The sequence below is a fragment of the Manis javanica genome, chromosome X (assembly GCF_040802235.1).
Source record: "Manis javanica isolate MJ-LG chromosome X, MJ_LKY, whole genome shotgun sequence".
Classification (NCBI taxonomy): Eukaryota; Metazoa; Chordata; class Mammalia; order Pholidota; family Manidae; genus Manis; species Manis javanica.
This window is the reverse complement of record NC_133174.1, coordinates 96859332-96886306: the sequence shown is the minus strand read 5'-3', so window position 1 is coordinate 96886306 and position 26975 is coordinate 96859332. Positions and strand designations below refer to the sequence as shown.

At 37.2% G+C, this 26975-nt stretch overlaps 1 pseudogene; it reads left to right on the top strand.

Moving 5' to 3' along the window:
• The first annotated feature begins 310 nt into the window (after nucleotides 1–310).
• Nucleotides 311–26975, top strand: part of LOC108407804 (kelch-like protein 4) — a 36941-nt pseudogene continuing 10276 nt past the window's right edge.

Sequence of the window (26975 nt, the reverse complement as noted above, 5' to 3'; positions counted from 1 at the left end):
AAAGATATAAAAGGTGGAAGCTGTATATTTTCTTAATGGGATTGACATGTAGAGTGTAACCAAACTCTCAGGCTTGAGATGCCTCAAGAAACAGTTCTCATACATTATGAGTACTTGAATACCTTTCAAATTTGAAAAATATTTTAAGTCATACCCACAATTTGATGTCTACTGGCATAACTGTGATACCGATATAAAACAAAGAAAGGCTGTTATATTGAAGTTTATGATTGTTCATATGACAGTGACCAGGATCCCTGCTGCTAATCCATACCTCCTTATGGTTCCACTCCACGTATGAATACTAACCATGACATATCACTTTGATGGAAGGTTAGGTAGTAATCACAGTGAAATATTTAAAATTGTAGGGCAAATTTCAATTTTACTTTATTTTTCTTGTAGTTGATGTGTCTAAATTTCATGGGATATTTGCACTCACATATTCTCACTCTCACCCCCTTTTAGATTAGACACACAACACCCTGAAGAAATGGATGTCAGCAGAGCTGAGGAGAAGCTCTGTGCTGTAAACCATGCAGAGAAAACTCTCCATAAAATAGGGAACTACCTGAAAGAGAAACAACTGTGTAATGTGATACTCATTGCTGGAAACATGCAAATCCCAGCCCATCGGTAAGTATCCGTATGCAGACAAAACATTTGTTGAGTATAGCCAAGTATGAATAAACAAAAATCAGTCCATTGATTACAAACTGGAACACTAAGGAAAACAAATGTTTATCTTCCTGTATTGAAAAAGCAGTAGCATATTTGCTTCACTGCCCTGTGTGATACTTAGAAGAGTTAGGGAGAAATTGATGAAGGAAAACAGCACAAACCCTCTAAAAGAAAATCAACTCAGTTTACCTTTCTAATTTCATAACACTTTAATGAACTGTGAAAGATTTATGCTGAAAACAGACTTACCAGTGTTACAAACTTACTGTCTGCGTTTCATGTTTTTCAATGAGATTATGGACTAATTTAAGTTCCTATGAAACATTTCTATTTCCAGGTTGGTTCTCCTTGCAATGTCTGATTATTTTGCTGTGATGTTCACTCATGATATGCATGAAGCCATTCAAGAAGAGGTCAAGGTGGAAGGAATCGATCCTAATGCACTTAATTCCTTAGTTCAGTATGCTTACACAGGTAAGTGCTTGGTATGTATTAGCTGATTCAGTCCTCAAAATAACCCTGCATTATATAACCCACAGTCCTATTATTCCTACTGTACCTGTGAGAAAACTGAATGATAGACCAGTTTGGTAACTATCCTAAGGGAGTAAGGGGAAGAATCAGGATTTAAACTCTGTAGAATAAAAGAGAAAGAGGTAAATAATACCCAATAAAAACTTTTAACTGTGAGAGAATAGAGCTATTTTAACACACTGATATAAGAATATGTCTCTCTCATGGTGTGGGTACATTCTCATTTGTAAAAATTAGAAGGGAAGTGGAATATACCAATTCTACATTAGATTTTTAGTCAGTCTCTTCCTTGGAAATAATGATATGATATTTACCCAAACTATAAAACAAAGGTACCCAAGATGAGTTGGGGGCCAAGAAGTATTTCTTTATTCATTCACTCATGCCATTTTACTGAGGAATATTTGACAAATAAAATTGTACATACTTAAAAGTATAAAATGTAATGATTTGATATGCATATACATTGTGGAACCTTTACCAAAATTTTGAAAATTAATACATGGCAAATAGTTAACTCTTTTCCATGGTGAGAATGATTAAGCTATACTCTCAAACAACTTTCAAGTATACAATAACCAGTACCATGTTGTTATATGTAGACATCACACTGTACATTATTTTATATATATACATATATATATTTTTTTATTGAGGTATTATTGATACACACTCTTAGGAAAGTTTCACATAAAAAAACAATGTTGTTACTTTATTCAACCGTGTTATCATGTCCCCCCCATATCCCTTTGGAGTCACTGCGCAACAGTATAGTAAGATGCCATAGAGTCACTATTTGCCTTCTCAGTGCTACACTGCTACACTGTCTTCCCCCTGATCCCTCTCACACCACATGTGCCACACATTATGCCCATCAATCCCTTCTCCCTCCTGCCCCACCCATCCTTCCCCACCCCTCTCCTTTGGTAACAGCCAGTCCCTTCCTGGAGTCTGTGAGTCTGTCGCTGTTTTGTTCCTTTGGTTTTTCTTCATTTTTATACTCCCCAAATGAGGAAAATCATTTGGTATTTGTCTTTCTCCACTTAGCTTATTTCACTGAGCATAATATCCTCCAGCTCCATCCATGTTGTTGCAAATGGTAAGATTTGTTTCTTTCTCATGGCTGCATAGTATTCCATTGCGTATATTACCACCACTTCTTTATACATTCATCTACTGTTGGACACTTAGGTTACTTCCATATCTTGGCTATTGTAAATAGTGCAGCGATAAACATAGGGGCGCATATGTCATTTTGAATCTGAGAAATTACATTCTTTGGATAAATTCCTAGGAGTGAAATTCCCAGGTCAAATGATATCTCCATTTTTAGGTATTTGAGGAGCTTCCATATTGCTTTACACAATGGATGAACTGGCTTACATTCCCACCAGCAGTGCCGGATGGTGTCCCTTTCTCCACATCCTTGCCAGCATTTGTTGTTCTTAGTCTTTTTAATACTGGCCATCCTAACTGGTGTGAGGTGATATCTCATTGTGATTTTTATTTGCATTTTCCTCATAATTAGTGATATGGAGCATCTTTCCATGTCACGATGTACATTAGATCCTCAGAACTTATTATCCTTGTAACTGAGTTTGTACCCTTGACCTATATTTTTTGTTTCCCCTCCCAGCCTCTGGCAACTACCAATCTACTTGTTTCTATAAAATCAGCACTTTTTTCTTAAATTCCACATACAAGTGATATCCTACATTATTTATCTAAATCTTTCTGGCTTATTTTACTTAGCATAATGCTCTCCAGGTTCATTCATGTAGCCACAAATGCCAGGAATTCTATCTTTCTCATGACCGAATAATATTCTATGGTGTGTGTGCACATATACACATATACATATACACACATATACACACCACAGTTTCTTTATCCATTCATCTGTCAAAGGACATTTAGCTTCCATATCTTGGCTATAGTGAGTAACGTGGGAATAAACACAGAGTAGAAATATCTCTTGAAGATCCTGATTTCATTTCCTTTGTATATATACCCAGGAGTGGGATTGCTAGATCATGTGTTAGTTCTATTTTTTAAAATTTATTCAGGAACTTCCATACTGTGTCCTATAATGGTTGTGCCACTTTACATTCTCACCAACTGTACAAGGGTTCCCTTTTCTCCAAAGCTTCACTAACATTGGTTATCTCTTGTCTTTTTGATAATAGCCATCATAACAGGTATGAGAGGATATCTCATGGGTTTGATTTGCATTTCCCTGATGATTAGTGATGCCCTGCACCTTTTCATGTACCTACTGGATCATTTGCATGTCTTCTTTGGAAAATGTCCATTCAGGTCCTTTGTCCATTTTTTATTCAAAGATTTTCTTTTCTGTTATTGAGTTGTATTAGTCCTTAATACATTTTGAATATTAACCGGTTATCAGATATATACTTTGGAAAATTTTCTCTCATTCTATAGGTCATCTTTTCAATTTATTTTTATTTCCTGTGGTGTTAAAAAGCTCTTTAGTTTAATGTTGTCTCACTTGTTTATTTTAGTTTTGGATGTCTGTATTTTGGTGGTTTATTCAAGAAATCATTCCAAGATTAAGGAGCTTTTTTTTTTTTTTGCTGTTTACTTATAGGAGTTTTATTGTTTCATTCATTAAGCAATAAATATTCTTAATAACCAGGCCAAGTTTCAATGTCCTTAGCAGGTGGATCTTTAGATCTGAATCTAAGAATAGTTCATACTTCTCTGGGTCTCATGAGATATGGGCAGGGCTCTCCTTTCAAAATCCAGGACAAGAACGACACAGAAAAGTGTGCTGATGGACAGGATTTGCTTACAACATATTTTAGAGGTTGAACCAAATACAGATCAACTCGCAGTATGCATTACTCTTTTTTTATGGTTAGGTAACCATACAGAATCTATATGAAGGTATTTTAAGAGACAAACTTACAAAGGAAGAGTTTACAATTTATATAATCCAAATGAAATATCATACTTTGTAACTTTCTTATATTGCTTGGCCAAAACAAACAGGAATAAGACTTACCAAAATAACATAACATTTGCAATAATTCATCAAAATGCTTGTTCCAAAAATAATACAGCATATCAATACACAGGAAATACCTTAAATAGTTATTTAATATGTAAATAAATATGTGTTTATTGCAGTATATCAGTATACAGGAAATAGCTTAAATAGCTCTCATCTTCTTTTTGAAAGTTCTTTACAGATAGTCTTTACATATATTATTAAGCAGAACCTGCTTCTCATACCTTCAAATGTAACCATATAAGCAATTGTTTATTTGTAGACTCTGGGCAACGTTTTCTTTCTTTTGAGAAAGTCCAGGTGTCAATTATGGGCAAAATATTTAGGAAACATCATCCTTATCAGATAATAAGTGGAGACTTTAAAAAACAGACATATAACCTCAATGATCTTATTTACCAAGATGTTTTTCCACACAAATGACAGCTACCTCTTTGGCCAATTGTATGATCCTTATATAATATTATATAATGCTCCTTGAGTCATGATATAGACATGTGATTAAATAAGGTATAGTGCAGGTTTAAGATGGTAAAGAAATAACAATTTGCTCTTTGTAATGATAGTATTCACTGTTCATTTGTTACAGTTGTTTTTGATAATCTAGACTGGTTCCCTTCATCCAGCTTATTAATGTTTATACAGATTCCCTTGCACATGGTGGCTTAAAAAGATATTTCCTGAGTGGTTGTTGTACATTACAAAAGACAGCACTGCTAATGAGAGAATTGAAAAATTTCTAGTTAGCATATTTGTGCCTTATTTCATGGGACACATAATCATTATTTTTTCAAAACATCTAGGTGTTCTGCAATTGAAAGAAGATACTATTGAAAATTTGCTGGGTGCAGCTTGTTTTCTGCAGCTGACTGAAGTCATTGAAGTCTGCTCCAATTTTCTTATAAAGCAGCTCCATCCTTCAAACTGCTTAGGGATTCTGTCATTTGGAGATGCCCAGGGCTGCACAGAGCTCCTGAGATTGGCACATAAGTACACAATGGTAAAACTAACTGCTTCAAATTAATTTACATTAACACAATACCTAACTTATTGATTTGTTTACTGGTATACATATATGTGTGTATATATGTTTATATATTTGTGTGTGTGTGTACTTGCACATCTATGAATATATATGTGTATGTATATATATATATATATATACATACACATATATATATAAAAGCTTTCCAAAGTAAAGATTATAATGTTGGGATAAAATAAAAAGCAGCATGAACATATAATTTGAAAATGACTTGCACCTAATGGATAGCATATAAAAGTATTTGTATGGCTGAGCTGTACTCAAACAAGTTTCTCATTTTTGAAATTAAAAAGTTTTAGTTAAATGTCAAAGCGTGGAGAAATGGAAATTCTGCCAAAAATTCTACCAAACAAGTACATATTTCAAGTAGAATCCACAGTATTAGGAAAATAAAGTTTCCCTGATGTTTTTATACTATTAGGACTTATATGTATAAAATCACACAAATTATGATTTCTAATGAAAGTTAAATGTACAATAAGGGAAAACAAATATTAATGGGCCAATATTAACTGGAAGAACTTGAGAACTCAACAACATTAGTAAATCAACCAATTCTATTGAATGGACTTCTTATGTCCTAGTGAAAACATGTATTTTGGTTAAAAACAATTTTCAGTTCAAACGTCGAACTAACTTAAGATCTTTATCAATTCTATTAGTAGAATTGTAATAAATGAACATGTTTGTATGTGTTAATTCTTGGAAAGTTGCATGGAACAAGGCTACGTTTATTCAGTCAGATGGCAGTGACATGAAATACAGATTTTTGTAGGGAGGCAAGAAAAAGTAGAAAGAAGATATTAAATGACCAGTAATGCTAACTCCCTAATTCAAAGAAGAAAATGAATGTTTTAACTTCTGAAAGAGGGAACAACACAAGACATGGATCTTTCTGTGAAATCCAGTCAAAAGATAAATATTTCAAGCTAAGAAAATTGCTAGTTATTTAAAATTCAAAAACAAAATGCAAGTATATAAAAGAAAACAATAGAAAATTACACATAAACAGAAATAAATAAAATTAACATTACAGGTTTAGGTTTGAGGTACATTTAAATAAAGAGTATTTTCTAGAGTTTTTATGGGACATTAAAATGCTTAAATTTCTAGTACTTGAGGTCTCAAAAAATTTCTTCTAAACTTTCTTCTTTCTTCTTCCCAGCCCTGGTTATTGTTCAGAATTTGAAGTTTCAAACATATTCCTGAAATGTGGAGAGCCATATTAGAGTGGATTGGAATTTTAAACATGTCTTTTAATTATGTTATGTATATTCCTATATCCTAAATACAGATGCCATATAAACTATAGGAACACCAATTATATAATTCAAAGGTTAATCCTACACAAAAACTGAACATGAAAACGTCTCTGTTAAATTACCTAAATTCTATAACTAAGTATTAACAGTTTTGTGTCTGGTATTTTACTCTTGCGGACAAAATATATTCTGATAAACAGCCTGAATTATTTTTGTTGCTCAAAATGAACTTGTCTTCCTTTTCGTATTATGTGACTGAAACTGAGTGTTAGTGCAGGATGTGCATCAAAACACAGTACTGTGAGGGGCAGAGCCAGGATGGCAGCGTGAGTAGAGCAGAGGAACTCTCCTCCCAAAACCACATAGAATTATGAAAATATAACAAAGACAACTTCCTAAAATAGAGACCAGAGGACACAGGACAACATCCACACCACATCCACACCCGTGAGAACCCAGTGCCTCATGAAGGGGTAAGATACAAACCCCGGCCTGGCAGGACCTGACCGCCCCTACCCCCAGATCCCGGCGGGTGGAAAGAAACCGGAGCCGTTTTTTACTTTTTTTTTGGCGAGTGCTTTTTGGATGCCTTAAAGGGACCCCAATACTAGGGAAACAGGGCAGCAAGACCGGTGAGCGGGTGCCTGAAAGCAGTGCATGAGGACAAAAAATATAGCGCATTTTTCCCTTTTTTTTTTGGTGAGTGTTTTTTGGAAGCCTTGGGGGGACAGGGAACCGAATACTAGGGAAACAGGCCAGCAAGACTAGTGAGCAGGTGCCCGAGAACGGCACCTGAGGACAAACAATATCACCCATTTCTCCCTTTTTTTTTTTGGCGAGTGTTTTTGGAAGCCTTAAAGGGACAGGAACCCCAATACTAAGGAAACAAGGCAGCAAGACCGGCACCTGAGGACAAAGAAAACCGCGTGTTTTTTCCTTTTTTTTCCCCTCTTTCCTTGTTGCTGTTGTTGTTTTGGTTTGGAGAGTGCTTTTGGGGAGTGTTAAAGGGGCAGGACAGGACACTTAGCCCAGAGGCAGGGAATCTGGGGATCTCTGGGCACTCAAACCCCCTGGGCAACAGGGAGCACAGAGGCCCCTTACAGAGATAAATAGCCTCCCAGCTGCTCCCCCTCCAACGGGGTTCCACCATTTTGGAGAAGCAGCCACAGACAGGACACACCAACACAACAGCTGAGATAAACTCCAAACCAACCGGGCAGGTAGCTGAAGCCCTGTCTGTGCAGAGCTCCCAAGCATAAGCCACTAGAGGTCGCTATTCTCCCAGAAGAGGAAGGCCACAAACCAACAAGAAGGAAAGGTCTTCCAGCTGTCACTCATACCAGCTCTTCAAACTATCTCTATCACCATGAAAAGGCAAAACTACAGGCAGACAAAGATCACACAGACAACACCTGAGAAGGAGACAGACCTAACCAGTCCTCCAAAAAAAGAATACATAATAAAAATCATGAACATGCTGACAGAGATGCAGAGACAAATGCAAGAGAAATGGGATGAGATGCAGAGAAAAATGCAAGAGCAATGGGATGAAGTCCGGAGTGAGATCACAGATGTCAGGAAGGAGATCACAGAAGTGAAACAAACCCTGGAAGGATTTATAAGAAGAATGGATAAGATGCAAGAGGCCATTGAAGGACTACAACCAGAGAACAGGAACGTATAAAAGCTGACATAGAGAGAGATAAAAGGATCTCCAGGAACAAAACAACACTAAGAGAACTATGTGACCAATCCAAATGGAATAATATTTGTATTATAGGGGTACCAGAAGAAGAAGAAAGAGGAAAAGGAATAGAAGTCTTTTTGAAGAAACAATTGTTGAAAACTTCCCCAAGCTGGGGGAGGAAATAATCGAACAGACCACGGAAATATACAGAACCCCCAACAGAAAAGATCCAAGGAGGATAACAACAAGACACATAATAATTAAAGTGGCAAGGATCAAGGACAAGGAAAGAGTTTTAAAGGCAGCTAGAGAGAAAAAGGTCACCTATAAAGGAAAACCCATCAGGCTAATATCAGACTTCTCAACAGAAACCCTACAGGCCAGAAGAGAATGGCATGATATACTTAATGCAATGAAACAGAAGGGGCTTGAACCAAAGATACTGTATCCAGCACGACTATAATTTAAATATGATGACGGGATTAAACAATTCCCAGACATGCAAAAGCTGAGGGAATTTGCTTCCCATAAACCACCTCTACAGGGCACCTTACAGGGACTGCTCTAGATGGGAGCACTCCTAAAAAGAGCACAGAACAAAACACACAACATATGAAGAATGGAGGAGGAGGAATAAGAAGGGAGAGAAGAAAAGAATCTCCAGACAGTGTATATAACAGCTCAATATGTGAACTAAGTTAGGAAGTAAGATACTAAAGAAGCTAACCTTGAACCTATGGTAACCACGAATCTAAAGCCTGCAATGGCAATAAGTACATATCTCTCAATAGTCACCCTAAGTGTAAATGGACTTAATGCACCAATCAAAAGACACAGAGTAATAGAATGGATAAAAAAGCAAGACCCATCTATATGCTGCTTACAAGAAACTCACCTCAAGCCCAAAGACATGCACAGACTAAAAGTCAAGGGATGGAAAAACATATTTCAGGCAAACAACAGTGAGAAGAAAGCAGGGGTTGCAGTACTAGTATCAGACAAAATAGACATCAAAACAAAGAAAGTAACAAGAGATAAAGAAGGACAATACATAATGATAAAGGGCTCAGTCCAAAAAGAGGATATAACCATTCTAAATATATATGCACCCAAACACAGGAGCACCAGCATATGTGAAACAAATACTAACACAACTAAAGAGGGAAATAGACTGCAATGCATTCATTTTAGGAGACTTCAACACACCACTCACCCCAAAGGATAGATCCACTGGGCAGAAAATAAGTAAGGACACAGAGGCACTGAACAACACACTAGAACAGATGGACCTAATAGACATCTATACAACCATATATCCAAAAGCAACAGGATATACATTCTTCTCAAGTGCACATGGAACATCCTCCAGAATAGACCACATACTAGTTCACAAAAAGAGCCTCAGTAAATTCCAAAATATTGAAATTCTACCAACCAATTTTTTAGACCACAAAGGTATAAAACTAGAAATGAATTCTACAAAGAAAACAAAAAGTGTCACAAACACATGGAGGCTTAACAACATGCTTCCAAATAATCAATGGATCAATGAACAAATCAAAATAGAGGACAAGGAATATATAGAAACAAATGACAACAACAACACAAAGCCTCAAATTCTGTGGGATGCAGCGAAAGCAGTCTTCAGAGGACAGTATATAGTGATCCAGGCATACTTGAAGAAGGAAGAAAAATCCCAAATGAATAGTCTAACATCACAACTATCAAAACTGGAAAAAGAAGAACAAATGAGGCCTAAAGTCAGCATAAGGAGGGACATAATAAAGATCAGAGAAGAAATAAATAAAATTGAGAAGAATAAAACAAAGGAAAAATCAATGAAACCAAGAGCTGGTACTTTGAGAAAATAAACAAAATAGATAAGCCTCTACCCAAACTTATTAAGAGAAAAAGACAATCAACACAAATCAACAGAATCAGAAAGGAGAATGGAAAAATCACGATAGACTCCACAGAAATTCAAAGAGTTATTAAAGCCTACTATGAAAACCTATATGCCAACAAGCTGGAAAACCTAGAAGAAATGGACAACTTTCTGGAAAAATACAACTTCCTAAGACTGACCAAGGAAGAAACACAAAAGTTAAACAAACCAATTATCAGCAAAGAAATTGAAACGGTAATCAAAAAACTACCGAAGAACAAAACCCCAGGGCCAGACAGATTTACCTTGGAATTTTATCAGACACATAGAGAAGACATAATACCCATTCTCCTTAAAGTGTTCCAAAAAATAGAAGAGGAGGGAATACTCCCAAACTCATTCTATGAAGCCAACGTCACACTAATACCAAAACCAGGCAAAGAACCCACCAAAAAAGAAAATTACAGACCAATATCCCTGATGAATGTAGATGCAAAAATACTCAATAAAATATTAGCAAACAGAATTCAACAGTATATCAAAAGGATCATACACCATGACCAAGTGGCATTCATCCCAGGGATGCAAGGATGGTACAACATTCGAAAATCCATCAACATCATCCACCACATCAACAAAAAGAAAGACAAAAACCACATGATCATCTCCATAGATGCTGAAAAAGCATTTGACAAAATTCAACATCCATTCATGATAAAAACTCTCAGCAAAATGAAAATAGAGGGCAAGTACCTCAGCATAATAAAGGCCATATGTGATAAACCCACAGCCAACATTAAACTGAACAGCGAGAAGCTGAAAGCATTTCCTCTGAAATCGGGAACCAGACAGGGATGCCCAGTCTCCCCACTGTTATTTAACATAGTACTGGAGGTCCTAGCCATGGCAATCAGACAAAACAAAAAAATACAAGGAATCCAGATTGGTAAAGAAGAAGTTAAACTGTCACTATTTGCAGATGATATGATACTGTACATAAAAAACCCTAAAGACTCCGCTCCAAAACTACTAGAACTGATATTGGAATACAGCAAAGTTGCAGGATACAAAATTAACACACAGAAATCTATAGCTTTCCTATACACTAACAATGAACCAATAGAAAGAGAAATCAGGAAAACAATTCCATTCACAATTTCATCAAAAAGAATAAAATACCTAGGAATAAACCTAACCAATAAAGTGAAAGACTTATACTCTGAAAACTACAAGTCACTCTTAAGAGAAATTAAAGGGTACACTAACAAATGGAAACTCATTCCCTGCTCATGGCTAGGAAGAATTAATATCGTCAAAATGGCCATCCTGCCTAAAGCAATATACAGATTAGATGCAATCCCTATCAAATTACCAGCAACATTCTTCAATGAATTAGAACAAATAATTCAAAAATTCATATGGAAACACCAAAGACCCAAATAGCCAAAGCAATCCTGAGAAAGAAGAATAAAGTAGGGGGGATTCACTCCCCAACTTCAAGCTCTACTACAAAGCCATAGCAATCAAGACAATTTGGTATTGGCACAAGAACAGAGCCACAGACCAGTGGAACAGATTAGAGACTCCAGAAATTAACCCAAACATATATGGTCAATTAATATTTGATAAAGGAGCCATGGACATACAATGGCAAAATGACAGTCTCTTCAACAGATGGTGCTGGCAAAACTGGACAGCTACATGTAGGAGAATGAAACTGGGCCATTGTCTAACCCCATATACAAAGGTAAACTCAAAATGGATCAAAGACCTGAATGTAAGTCATGAAACCATTAAACTCTTGGGAAAAAACATAGGCAAAAACCTCTTAGACATAAACATGTATGACCTCTTCTTGAACATATCTCCCCGGGCAAGGAAAACAACAGCAAAAATGAGCAAGTGAGACTACATTAAGCTGAAAAGTTTCTGTACAGTGAAAGACACCATCAATAGAACAAAAAGGAACCCTACAGTATGGGAGAATATATTTGAAAATGACAGTTCCGATAAAGGCTTGATGTCCAGAATATATAAAGAGCTCACACGGCTCAACAAACAAAAACCAAATAACCCAATTAAAAAATGGGCAGAGAAAATGAACAGACAGTTCTCTAAAAAAGAAATACAGATGGCCAACAGACAGATGAAAAAATGCTCCACATGTCTAATTATCAGAGAAATGCAAATTAAAACTACAATGAGGTATCACATCACACCAGTAAGGATAGCTGCCATCTAAAAGACAAAGAACAACAAATGTTGGCGAGGCTGTGGAGAAAGGGGAACCCTCCTACACTGCTGGTGGGAATGTAAATTAATTCAACCATTGTGGAAAGCAGTATGGAGGTTCATCAAAATGCTCAAAACAGACCTACCATTTGACCCAGGAATTCCACTCCTAGGAATTTACCCTAAGAACGCAGCAATCAAGTTTGAGAAAGACAGATGTGCCCCTATGTTTATCGCAGCACTATTTACAATAGCCAAGAATTGGAAGCAACCTAAATGTCCATCAGTAGATGAATGGATAAAGAAGATGTGGTACATATACACAATGGAATACTACTCAGCCATAAGAAGTGGAAAAAGCCAACCATTTGCAGCAACATGGATGGAGCTGGAGAGCATTATGCTCAGTGAAATAAGCCAAGAGGAGAAAGAGAAATACCAAATGATTTCACTCATCTGAGGAGTATAATAACAAAGGAAAAACTGAAGGAACAAAACAGCAGCTTAATTACAGAACCCAAAAATGGACTAACAGGTACCAAAGGGAAAGGAACTGGGAGGATGGGTGGGCAGGAGGGGAAAAGGGGGGGAGAGGAAGGTGGGTATTAAGATTAGCATGCATAGTGGGGGGAGGGAGAAAGGGGAGGGAGGACTGTACAACAGAGAGAGGACAAGTAGTGATTCTACATTTTGCTATGCTGATGGATAGTGACCGTAATGTGGTTTTTAGGGGGGACCTGATATAGGGGAGAGCATAGTAAACATAGTATTCTTCATGTAAGTGTAGATTAAAGATTAAAAAAAAAAAGCAGTTCCTGTGTGCTGACCTCCAATGAGTTCTACACAGTGGTATAGAGGGCATGTCAAAGTGTGGGCAAAGGGTCTGTTTGTTTCTATGCAGAAGATCAAGGCCTAGCTTGGCTTCCCAGAAAATGAACTAAGATACGATATTAGGAGGAGCTTCTGGCATCAGCACTCTCTGGAGGACTCGTGCCGGGGGATGATCATCAAAAAGCCTCCACAGGGATCCGGGCGATGGTGCAGTTGTGGCTGCGTACACCCCACCATTTCCTGGACTTGCCATTGGAATGAGGAGGGGGATGTCTAGGCTGGCATGTGCATACAGTGAGACAATGAATTTGACTGGATCTGTACTGTTGGAACTCAACCAGGAGTTGGGAGGGGTGCAAGTTGTAGCGCTCCAAAATCTTACGACGATAGACTATCTACGGTTAAAAGAACATATGGGATGTGAACAGATCCCAGAAATGGGTTGCTTTAATTTGTCTGACTTCTCTCAGACTGTTCAAGTACAGTTGGACAATATCCATCATATCATAGACTAATTTTCACAAATGCATAGGGTGCCTAAATGGTTTTCTTGGCTTCACTGGAGATGGATGGTAATTATAGATTTGCTTTGTTTATGTCACCGTATTCCTATTATGTTAATATGTGTGCACAAGTTAGTTAGTAGTTTAAAACCTATACATACTTAAGGTACTCTACAAGAAGATATGTCAAAGAAATAATCAATCCTTCCATGTTTTCTTCCATATGCTACCTCTATAGCTTTTCTTCTTCCTTCTTAATTACAACCCTTAAATAGAATTCGTGCCTCATATTGAACTTACCGAGTATCATAATTCCTCCAGGTGGTAAAGATACCTTGAGACAAGTGCTGGGCATAGAAGCCACAGGGCATAAATCTGCAAAGTAAAAAGCTAACCTTTTCAAACAATATGGCTTCTCTCTCACTTACCAACTTTACATTTCCCTGTATGGCCCCGGAAGATGACTGGTTAGCCAGAGATGGGTAAGATTCCTGAAGGGAGGAACAACCTAAGACAGGCACAGTCGCAGGGGGGCCATCAGGTGAGAAATTGGGGATCAACAGTGGTGAAACTGAGAACCTCACCCCCTCCCCCTGTGTTGAGAGAAAGCTTCTGCATCCGTGGATGTTTTATTGCCCTTGTCTTGCTCGGATTAGCACATAGTCTACAGGCACACACCTGATCAACTACAATTGCTCTCTTACAACACTAAACTATGTTTTCTACCTTTATCTTGCATCTACCTACCACTTCAGCATTTTATTAAAAATAAAAAAATAATAATAATAAAGGGAGAAATGTGGGATCCACAAATAAATCAAGTATAAAAATCAAACGAATATTCATATTTGACCTGATTGTTTATAGTTCATAATGCGTGATCAAAACCGAAAGTTTCTGTGATGAATGCCCTTGTACTGTTCACCATGTAAGAACTTATTCACTATGTAAGAATTCGTTCACCATGTAAGAACTTGTTCGTTATGCTTCAGAAGATTGGAGACTGAAGAGAACTAGGCTTGAGATGGATTAATGACTGTGCATTGAGCATTGACCCCCCCCATACAGAGTTTTATTGTTGTTAACAACCATTTGATCAATAAATATGAGAGATGCCCTCTCAAAAAAAAAAAAAAAAAGACAGTACTGTGGTCTCCTTAAATACTCCTTCTTCAGTTATTTTAGTAAAATAGTTAAAGTTTTTCCTGTAATAATGCTTTTGTAATATGCTCTTGATGGTATAATATGCAAATAAGTTTAATGTCTTAGAATAATGTTAAACTCCAAGAATTATTTACAGTCCCTTGATTTGTAAGGTGAGTAAACATATTGCCCTCCCTAATGTGAGAGATCTTCATCTAGAAACACCCTCAGAGACACACTCAAAATAATACTTCGACAGGTGTCTGGCCACTCCACAGCTTAAGGTGCGACAGAAAATTAAGCATCATAATCATAAAACCAGTACCCGGCATCAGTGAAACCTTGAGCAAGTGTGCTATATTCATTTAATAAGTTTTACAACAGTGTCTAAGTGTGGACAAAAAAATGAATATGAAACCAAGGAACAAATGAAGACTCTTAGGAAGGTGCATGGAGGAGAGCGTTTCTATCAAAAAATGTAATTTCTGGTTATATCTTAATATGACCCTCATGTAAAGCATTTTAATCATTTCTTAGCTTTCTCTAATGCATGGCAACATCTGACAGACTGTACTACGGTCCATACTGGCCACCTCCCTTCCTTTCTCCTTCTCTCCCTACCTCCTGCCATCGCATGTATTTTCTCTTTTCCTTTTCTTTCATTAGAGAGTGGACAGGAAGGAAAAGGAAGTATGGAGGCTTCTGTAGTATTATTAGCACTATACTATTCAGAGTGTACATATAGTACCAGTAATGGACAAGCACAAATTTTGGAGTGCTTTATCTTTTTCTTAACCCTTTCACAAAAATTATGTCACTTATGAAAAGCAGTTTCAGTATCAGACAAAATGAATTAGACCTGAAGCCTTAGGTCTGAATCCATACTTGCCATTTGTTGCACGAGAGATCAAACAGTTCACGTAGCCTGTTTTCTCCTCAGAAAAATTCCACCTTCCTCAAGATCCCATTGCTGACGACAGTGTTCATGACAGAAACCAGTAAAGTGTGAAATACTGTACAAATGTGATGTACTACTAGTTGTAGGAACATTTCTAGTTCTACTCTTTTGCTATAGGTGAGAGGGTTTTCCTCTGGGGACATCTGCTACAGTAAGATCATCAGGTCTTTCTCAGTCATTCGCTTCAGTCTCAAAAGGGCTCTAGGTTTAAACAAGCAAGTTAACTCAGGTTTTATGGTATCAGAGCGTCCTGATGCGTATATCAAACTTGATGTACTTTTCTATTAGGCTAACTCAGTTGCACAGTCACTAAACTCAGAGTGGAGCTGAGGGAGTGTTTTGATTTATGCAGATACTCCAGTTATTCAGACGCTGTCTTTAGCTTCTTCCAGAATATCTATTTAGTGGGCAACACAAATTGCCAACTAGACAGGTTTATCTCCACTTCAGAAGTATAGTTCATTGCATTGAAAAGGAGACCCTTACTGAGGAAAACACTGGAAATGATAATCATGTTGTCCCAGAAAATGTATGGCCTTATAAATCAGAAAAAAATAGGGTTGTGTTTTGAGAGGTAAAAAGTGAAACACAGTTGCCTGAAATTTTGACTTTACAAAATGCAAGATAATACCATGACAGAAGGAAGAATGGAGATATAATATATAAAAATGGAGAGAGTCCCACTGTCCCCCAAAAATAATTCCACAGGAGTCCCTTTTAGATTATCCTGAATCTGGAGATTCTTGTCCATTATAAAAGAAATTTTTGCCTTGGTTAACAGGAGATCATATTTAGCCATAAGAGAAAAGAGTTTTTCATCAATTTCTTCCTCTCATCTCAGAGGAATTCAGCATGTTCTCCCCTCAAATGCACAGCCAGAGCTACCCCTCCCAGCCCTTCAACATAGTACCCACCTTGAAATTTTTCAGCCTTTCTCTTACAGATTTTGACTACAGAACAACTCAACATCAGTTCTGGAGTCATAAGCTGTTGTCATCCACAACAGCTGGGAAAGAAAATCAACTCGGCTACTCCCTGCGTGGCCTGTGAAACAGTTAAGGTCTTTCCTTGTATAGTGTAAATATCACTAGTGGAAGCATTTGGCTCTTCAGCCTCACAAGCACCCCCCCCGCCCATGCGTCCTGTCCCAGGCAGTATAAATGCATATGTCTGTCTCTCCAGCCTTTTCTGAAATTTAACAAGGTGAAATGTTTTGATATTTTCATTCTGTTTAAGAAGGTTCTAAAGTACGAGGTTTCAGTAGAAGACCTTTCTTTTCTAGGAACACTTCATCGAGGTAATAAAGAATGAAGAATTCCCCCTGCTTCCAGCTAATGGGATTTCCAAACTTCTAGGCAGTGATGACGTTAATGTGCCTGATGAAGAAACCATTTTCAATGCTGTCATGCAGTGGGTGGGTTACGATGTGCAGGCGAGGAAGCAAGACCTGCCAGTGCTGCTCTCTTACATCAGACTGCCCTTACTTCCACCACAGGTAGGGACATCTACCCAGGCAGAGCAAACTCTCCTTCTCAACAACCACTACCCATTAATCCATTCCCTAGCTGCCTAGTTTTATTTTATTCAGAGGATTTCTGATAATTGGAGTGTACAGGATTTTTGAAGGACATATGCAGCCTTCAATTAGCAATATTTATGATGATGGCAGAGAAAACAAGGAATTTTTTTGAAACCTTGCCAGTAATCCCTGAACGTCAGCTTACACATTAGTTTCTGTTACCTCTCTCACCAAAGGGCGCTTGTAACAACCAGGGAAAATGACTACATTAACTCTGTCTTTTTCTGCCACCTTCTAGGCAAGGCGATGATAATTGGTACAGCAGCATGTCAGAGGAGACTCTAGGGAGGAGTTAGATTCTGGATAATCACTACTGAAATGGGTAATTAGCTGCTATGATTGAAAGCATACTATAATAGTCGGATGCACTAGGCCATCATTATAATAGCATCTTCATCATGCCTGCTGAAGGATTATCCTAAAAACGATTCTAAAAACAGACACCCTTGCATAAGATTCAGGATTGACCCATCTAATATTGAATTTTAGTATGTGATTTTTAGGGAGGGCAGAATACAGTCCACTACATAATTCTACCATTAGTGAAAACCACACTTTTTTCTCTGCAGCTAATTGATCAATAGTAGATATCCTTTATGTACCATATATATGACTATATTTCACAGTTCATATAGAGCTTCTAGTTAAAGTCCTGAAACATCATCCACATTGGGAGGAGGGACCTAGTGGATCAGTGGGGTCATAGACACTAAAAAATTCATTGATTTTGAAGAAATTTACTAATTAAATGTTAATATTGAAAAACAGAATGCTAATTTGCTGATGATTTCTCTACGTTTTTTTTTTTACTTCTTGCTGTAATTTAAATTCCATGGAACTCTAGTAAGTTTGAGAATATATCCATATTTAATGAAAAACATTGACCGCTCTCCTTGGTTAGGCAAATTATTCAAAGGGCAAGGCAATAGTCACACCAAAAAGAGAAACATTAAAATAGACATGTAATCTTAGAACCAAGGTTCAACATCTATGGGAGTGTATATTGATTTTATGTGCATTAATCTCATAAGAGGGTCTATACAATGTAATAGATTTTCTAAGGCAGTGCTACTCAAAATGTCCCTGGACCAGCTGCATGCCATTTTCTGGAAGCTTGTCAGAAACTCAGTTTCTGATCTCCCCCTACATGCATACTGAAACAATTTCTGGGGACAGCGAGAAGGAATTTATGTTTTAACAAGTTCTCCAGATGATTCTTAGGTATCTAAGCACTTGAGATGCACTGGTGTAAAGGATCTGAGCCATTGGACTCTGCACTGCTCTAAGTCAATATGACATTCTTTCAGCAAAGTACTTAGTTTGGATTTCTCTTACTTAATTAGAAGATGGGTACATTTCCAGCCCATACAACCTGGGGTACCTTGGCCTCCCACTGCTGAGCAGGCCTTAGAGCCTGCAATGTGGACTCCTGTGGACTTTTGTTGATGATGGCAGTGGAGGGTAATGGCATACAGAATACAGACTTCCCAAAACAATTTTGAAAGTGAGCTCAAGCAAATATTCTAGAAATAATATATGTGAAGAAAATGGTACTAAACCTCTAAAGAATATTTTTGGAGGAAAAACAATTTCTCAGCCCAATTTTCAAACCTATTTCAGCAGTGTGTTCATTAGGAAATGCCTTGGGTCTCACCAGCCAAGTAAAAATAGTTATCCATCCCACATTATAGGTAAGGTGAAATCAGAGGTGAGATTAACCAGTTCAGAACAGGAACTTTCCGGGAAGTTTTAGGGAGTGAAATAAACACCTTCATTAGAACAATCTGATACTCTTCTCAAGGTCCTGTGATACTATGGACCCCAAACTCCAAGGACTGAATCTAAATGATGCTTGATAAATTCTGAAACAAACTTAATTTCTTAGCTCATCTCAGGAAAAATACTATACCTAATGTTTATCCCATTCAGTTAGGGTCTTATTGTCTGTCAGGCAGTAATGGTTTGGCCAGAGAGGACTGGCCATCTTCTCTTGCTGATGTGTTGCCTTCTTGCTAACACATGCACTTCAGTGATGTACACATGAACATGCATACAGATAAAAAGCACCTGCTTTCAGAATACCTTACAGAAGTGATTTGATGATAAAGATGTGACACCCTGCAGGCAATGCTGGTTTATTTTCACTGGGCATGTTTGTATTCCCTCCTCTAAATCCAGCATAAAGGTGGCTGCTTGTCCAGCTACATGCAGTAGACTGGGAGGTAGATGCTTGCTTTGTGTACATACACACTGTCCTTTGCTTTGACTGCTTTAAGAAACACATTTCATGAGTGTTTTTTCACCTTCACCCCTTGAGAGTGAATGTGTATGTATTCCAAAGATGGATAATATGTCAAATCTGCAGAGATCTTTAGCTACTACATTGAGGCCTTTAGTCACTTCAAATCTTCAGTGAACACAAAGTATGTCAGTAAGCAACTCAAAATATTAAATGACAGCATTTCTACATTTGAATTAGCTCGAGTTTTCTCCACAGTTCTCTAAATGAATCTGTTCTTTCTAATGGTGGGCTCCTCATTTCATACACCATGAATTATTACTTTCAGTTACTGGTGGATCTTGAAGAGAGCCCCATGTTTACTGCTGATCTAAAGTGCCAAAATCTCCTGATAGAAGATATGAAGTATCATCTCTTACCTGAGAGAAGACACATGCTGCAAAGCCCTAGGACCAAGCCTAGAAAATCGACTGTGAGGGTGCTTCATGCTGTGGGAGGCACGGATGGTATGAGAGGTAGCAGGAATAAGCTAACTAATTGAAAGTATCATTTTAAAGAGAGGATATATTCTCAACACCCTCAGAATTAGGATGGTATTAAAGCCATATTTAAATATTGGCATCTACAGCTAATTTTAGGCTTCTTTATGTAATTTTGTGACTTTTTTCCTTATCTTATGGGATATAACCCTTTTATTAGTGTTGGCTAAACTCAGAACAGGTACTTTTGTGGCAGCAATTTTTAAATACGAGCATTTCCCCTGCTGTATAATATTTGTTCAAAGAAAACTTATTAAAGGTTTATCATAAATGGAAGGGACAAGATCCTCCAAATTTGCTTTTTGTCGGAAATAGAAGAATGGCCTCTAACTCCTTGATGTCAGTTTCCTGTTAGGTACTCAAAGGCCAGGTACAAAGAATCTTGAAGTAAGGATAATAATATCAACAGTTAAAACCTGGAATAAAGTAATGATTTTACAAAAGAATTTTATCTAAGGGAATAAGGAAATGTTTCTGAAGCCGTCATCTTTACTTTGAACTCTTCTTAGAACCTATTTGTCTGTAGTTCTGCCCTTTTTACAGGTAAGTCAGTAGACCCATGTTTGCCAAAAGAGTGGGTTGAGGATTTTATAATTAAGAGTTGACTGTGTAGGAAATAAAATCCAACTATTTGAAACTCGCCAAATCATATGTAGAAATTTCATTAGAGACACCTTGTAGAAAATGATGCACACATGAAAGTTCTGTACTACTAGAAACTGATTCTCTTTTGATATGTCTAGTTGTAATTTCAATATGGAAATTACAGGAAGTAATGCCAATTAATCACAAATCTATAAATCAAGAGCTTGCAACTGTAATTATTTCCAAAGTAGAAGAGTAACCTCACAAAACTAGTATTTTTCAGAAAACAACAAATAAAATGAAATCTTTTAATTAATTTCAGGTCTGACAACTTCTTATTTTATTGCATTTTATTGAATAGAATGAATAATAACAGCATGTTGAAAGGTGTCTTGTTTGAAATTTAAATTAAAGAGGTACTAAATACAAAATGCAAGTACAGTCATTCTGTTTCTTGTTAAAAAAGAACCTAACTTGCAACATGAGAAGTGGAAAATGTTGTATTTGTTTGTTTCATTTTGTGTTTGTTTTCTTTTTTATTGTCACATGATAATAAGTATTTACAACTCATCAGTTTCTGAAAATGAGTCAAATGTGACCGTACAGCTCCTTAACTCTATTACCACAGTTCTATATGGGAGGAAGTAAGGCCATGATTTTGAGACTTTTTGCATATCGACAGCATGGAGACATAAAAGCCCTGTGGGAAGTTGCAGACAACAAAAATAGTAAAGCTACTACTCTTTTTGAATATCTGATCCTTACAATAAGGCTACAAGATAGATTTATTATCTAATTTTTCAGATGAAGAAACTATAAGGTTCTTCAGTTTAGATAGCCAACCCTAGGACAAACACCTAGAAAGACTAGAAATGGACTTCTCACTCAAATCCTATGTTCCTTTTTGCTATATTGCGACTATTTTAGAAGAGAGAAAAACACCAAAAAAAACTGATTTCCCTCTTTGAGGATTTTAGGATCTGCTGAAGAACCAACACATGCACTTAGGAACAAAAAAGGAAAAAGGAAAAGGACCTAAGTATAGCAAAAATATTACCGAGGTAGCATTTATTTATATAAATCAATATTACATTTTAGAATGTACCAATTTTCTCTCCTTCATAAAACCTTAAAAAAGAATTTCTGCAGATGTGCCTGCAACACTAAGGTGTGTTGTTTCAGTTACCTTTCTTTTTAAGATACTTTTTGAACTTTCACCTTTTGATATCTAGGGAAAGTAGCACTTCCTCAGTCTTTAATTTCCTCTCTGACTCATGCAAGTAACTTGGAATTAGTGTCTAAATATAGACATCATGCAAGTGGCTGGGGCTAACTATGACCCCTACCATTTAAAGTAATCATCAGAAAACTGTAAGCATCATCACGGAGTCAAAATTTGTAAATGGTCAAATGGTAAACTTTGGGCTTTTGTACTTACCACGTAATCAGTAGCTTTTCATTTATTTAAAAAAAATGAACTCTCAGAGATGGTTTGGCAAGGGACCAATTACTCATTTTTACATCATTTAAAAAGTACAGAAAATCACTAAATCAGATACAGTCAGAACTACAGGAACTATCATGTTACCAACAATACTACAAAGTTTGGTTGGTTTTGTTCCTTCTTGAATAGGTCATTAGTGAGGGATGAGTAGGGGCTTAGAAATGAATTGAGAAACAGTTTTTGCAGTGTTTTAGGGCAGAAGGTCACTTTACACAGAAAAATTTTCAAGTGGGTATTAAGGAGAGAAATAAGTAAAACAATCCAGTTTAACTTTCCCCATAAAATATAGAGCTGCCATAGCAAGCCAGCTAGATGATTTACATTTTGATTAGTTGGAGCAATAGTGGAGGTGGAAAAATCGGCTGAAAAGCATCTTCAGAATTCAACATGAAAAATTACCAGTCATATATGTTCATGGATACAAATAAAAGATGTGGGGAATATTTATCTTCCATATTTTATCTAAAGTCTGGGAAAAATTAACTTGGCATGAAACACCTCCACATCCTTTCAAGGTGTAAATCTCCCGTATACGTTTGATTAATACAGCTTTGTATAATTTCCTAATTACTTCACCATTAATATCTGTATAATCTTAATAGTTAGTGTAGCTTAGCCTTCATTTCTTAATCTAAATTGGCTGTTTGGTAAATTCCACTAATTAAAAGACTTCAAAATAAAAACTTAAAATAAGAAGGATCGAGTTGGAAGACAGATTTGGGAAGATAAGAATGTGGAAGTGAAAAGACATAAAAACAGAGAAAATTGGTTTACAGAGTGAAAGCAGAGGTGAGTTTGTTTGTAGATAGTCCAGTTTTCATGGTTATCACCCAGAGATATTTAATTTAGAAAAGATACTGTGCTAGGTGATGGTATTTGATCTCTCAGCAGTAACTCTAGTCAATATAGCAATTGCTGATCTGTCAATCAGCCTTTAGCCAAATCCACATTATCAGTGAAAGATGCAGAGATTGAAGAGAAAGGGTTAATGAGTGCCTATATAGTCACAAGATTTTATTGTGAAAATACAATGTGTTCAAACATAAATACTTCCAGTGTACTATTCACCAGAAATGATTAAAAAGAAAAGAAAAGAAATGTTGCCACTAATCCATTATACACACAAAAACTTTCAGAGGCAACCATAAATGTAAAATATACCCTGCTTAAATACTGACTTGATCTGACCTCCTATCGTAGCATTATAATTGGCCAGTGGAGATGCTTCAAATGTTAAGTATATTTTCATAATTACTAATAGATTATATTTTCTCCACAAATCTCCCAGTAGAAAAACAACTGAAAACTGCTTTTGTTTATTCTTATGGTTGGCTTTGTGCGATTGGGATGAAATTCCCTAAACCTATCACAAGCTCTCTTAGGTACACTTTACATTTGAATAACAATTCTTCCATTTTCCACCTTGGTTATTAGCCAGAAACTTCCCTGTTGTACAAAATCAACTTTTATTAAAATTTAGCAGCCATTGTGAATGACTGGTAAAAAGTACTGCCTACAAAAGTGACAACTTATCATGAAGTAATGACAATTTACTATGGTGGTGGTGACAATATACTATGGTAGTAAACTTGGTATTTCAGTAATTGAATTAAAAATGAACTATTCGAGTCCCAGGCAAGATGGCAGCATGAGTAGGGCAGCAGAAATCTCCTTTCAAAACCATATATATTTTTGAGAACAAGAAATACGACTATTCCTAAAACAGAGACCAGACGATACAGTACAACAGCCAGGCTACATATACACCTGCGAGAACCCAGTGCCTCACAAAGGGGGTAAGATACAAGCCACGGCACAGTGGGATCTGAGTGCATCCCTCTACCCCAGCTCTCTTGTGGGAGAAGAGGTGTTGGAGCAGGGAGGAAGTGGGAGCCCAGGACTGCTGAATACCCAGACCTAGTCATCCACACCAGCAGTGCAGACACAGTGCATGGTGTGCTGGATACTAGGGAAACAGAACAGTAAAATCTGTGAGTGGATCCCTGCAGCCGGTGCCCCTTGGACAAAACAAAAGCAAGTGCTTTTTGAAAGTCTTAAAGCAAAAGGAGCCTCACAACTGGATGGAAGTGTCCTGGCACACTAAGCCTGCAGCTGGGAAGCCCAGGTAACTCCAGGAACCCTAACTCCCTGGGCAGCACTGCAGCTCTGAGGCTCCTCATGGTGATAAACAGCCTCCCATACATTCCCCCACTGGCACGGCCCTGCCATAGTGGAGCTGCAGCCTGAGGCTGTCCACACCCCCAGCAGCCATGCTGAGCTGCCCCCACAGCCACCCGGGCCAGACTTAGAAGCACTCAGCTGTCCCCCACAAGCTGCTAGGGGTCACCGTTCTAGAAGAAGAAGGTGACCGTCAAGCAGGAATGGACTTTGTTCTCCCAGCTGACACACACACCAACTGCACATGACGACCTCTATCACCATGAAAAGGCAGAAGAATTTGATCCAGACCAAAAGCACAGAGAAATCCTCCCCTGAGAGGGAACCTGGGGAGATAGATATAACCAATCTTCCTGAAAAAGAATTCAAAATTAAGGTCATAAACATGCAGATGGAGCTGCAGAGAAAAATGCAAGAGCTGACAGATAAAGTTGAGAAGGAGAATACAGAAATAAAACAGTCTCTGGAAGGACTTAAAAGCAGAATGGACGAGATGCAAGAGGCCTTTAATTGAATAAAAATCAGAGAACAAGAATGCAGAGAAGCTGATACAGAGAGAAATAAAAGGATCTCCAGGAATGAAAGAATATTAAGAGAACTGTGTGACCAATCTGAACGGAACAATAACCACATTATAGGGCTACCAGAAGAAGAAGAGAAAGAAAAAGGGATAGAAAGTGTATTTGAAAAAATAATTGCTGAAAACTTCCCCAAACTGGGGGAGGAAATAGTCAATCATATGACAGAAGCCCACAGAAATCCCAACCGAGGGGACCCAAGGAGTACAACACCAAGACACATAATAATTAAAGTGGCAAAGATCAAGGACAAGGACAGAATATTAAAGGCAGCCAGAGAGAGAAAAAAGGTCACCTACAAAGGAAAACCCATCAGGCTATCATTAGTCTTCTCATCAGAAACCTTTCAGGCCAGAAGAGAATGGCATGATATATTTAATGCAATGAAATAGAAGGGCCTTGAACCAAGAATACTGCATCCAGCACAATTATCATTTAAATATGAAGGAGGGATTAAACAATTCCCAGAGAGACAAAAGTAGAGGGGATTTGCCTCACACAAACCACCTCTACAGGGTATTTTAGCAGGACAGCTCTAGATGGGAGCACTCCTAAGTCTAAATAGATGTCACCAGAGAAAATAAAATCACAGCAAAGAAAGCAGACCAACCAAATACTAATTAAAGCAAAAAATAAAATCAACTACCCACAAAAGCAGTCAAAGGAAACATAAAATAGTACAGAATAAAACACTTAACATACAAAGAATGGAGGAGGAGGAATAAGAAGGGAGAGAAATAAAGAATCATCAGACAGTGTTTATAATAGTTCAATAAGTGAGTTAAGTTAGACAGTAAGATAGTATAGAAGCTAATATTGAACCTTTGGTAGACACAAATTTAACCATGCAATGGTAATAAGTACACATCTTTCAGTAATTACCCTAAATGTAAGTGGACTGAATGCACCAATCAAAAGACACAGAGGAATAGAATGGACAAAAAAGGAAGACCCATCCATATGCTGTTTACTAGAGACTCACCTCAAACCCAAAGACATGCACAGACTAAAAGTCAAGGGATGGAAAAAGACATTTCATGCAAACAGCAAGGAGAAAAAAGCAGGTGTTGCATTACTAGTATCAGAGAAAATAGACTTCAAAACAAAGAAAGTAACAAGAGATAAAGAAGGGCATTACATAATGATAAAGGACTCAGTCCAACAAGAGGATATATCCATTATAAATATATATGCACCCAATACAGGAGCAACAACATACATGAAACAAATACTAACAGAATTAAAGGAGGAAATAGAATGCAATGAATTCATTCTAGGAGACTTCAACACATCACTTCCCCCAACGGACAGATCCACCACACAGAAAATAAGGACACAGAGGCACTGAACAACACACTAGAACAGATGGACCTAATAGACATCTATACAATTCTACACCCCAAAGCAACAGGATACACATTCTTCTCAAGTGCAATTGGAACATTTTCGAGAATAGATCACATACTAGGCCACAAAAAGAGCCTCAATAAATTGAAAATGATTGAAATTCTACCAACCAACTTCTCAGACTACAAAGATATAAAACTAGAAGTAAATTGTACAAAGAAAGCAAAAAGGCTCACAAACACATGAAGGCTTAACAACATGCTCCTAAATAATCAATGGATCAATGACCAAATTAAAGTAGAGATCCAGCAATATATGGAAACAAATGATAACATCACAAAGCACCAACTTCTGTGGGACACAGTGAAAGCAGTCTTAAGAGGAAAGTATATAGCAATCCAGGCATATTTAAAGAAGGAAGAACAATCCCAAATGAATAGTCTAAAATCACAATTATCAAAATTATAAAAAGAAGAACAAATGAGGCCTAAAGTCAGCAGAAGGAGGGACATAGTAAAGATCAGAGAAGAAATAAATAAAATTGAGAAGAATAAAACAATAGAAAAAAATCAATGAAACCAAGAACTGGTTCTTTGAGAAAATAAACAAAGTAGATAAGCCTCTAGTTAGACTT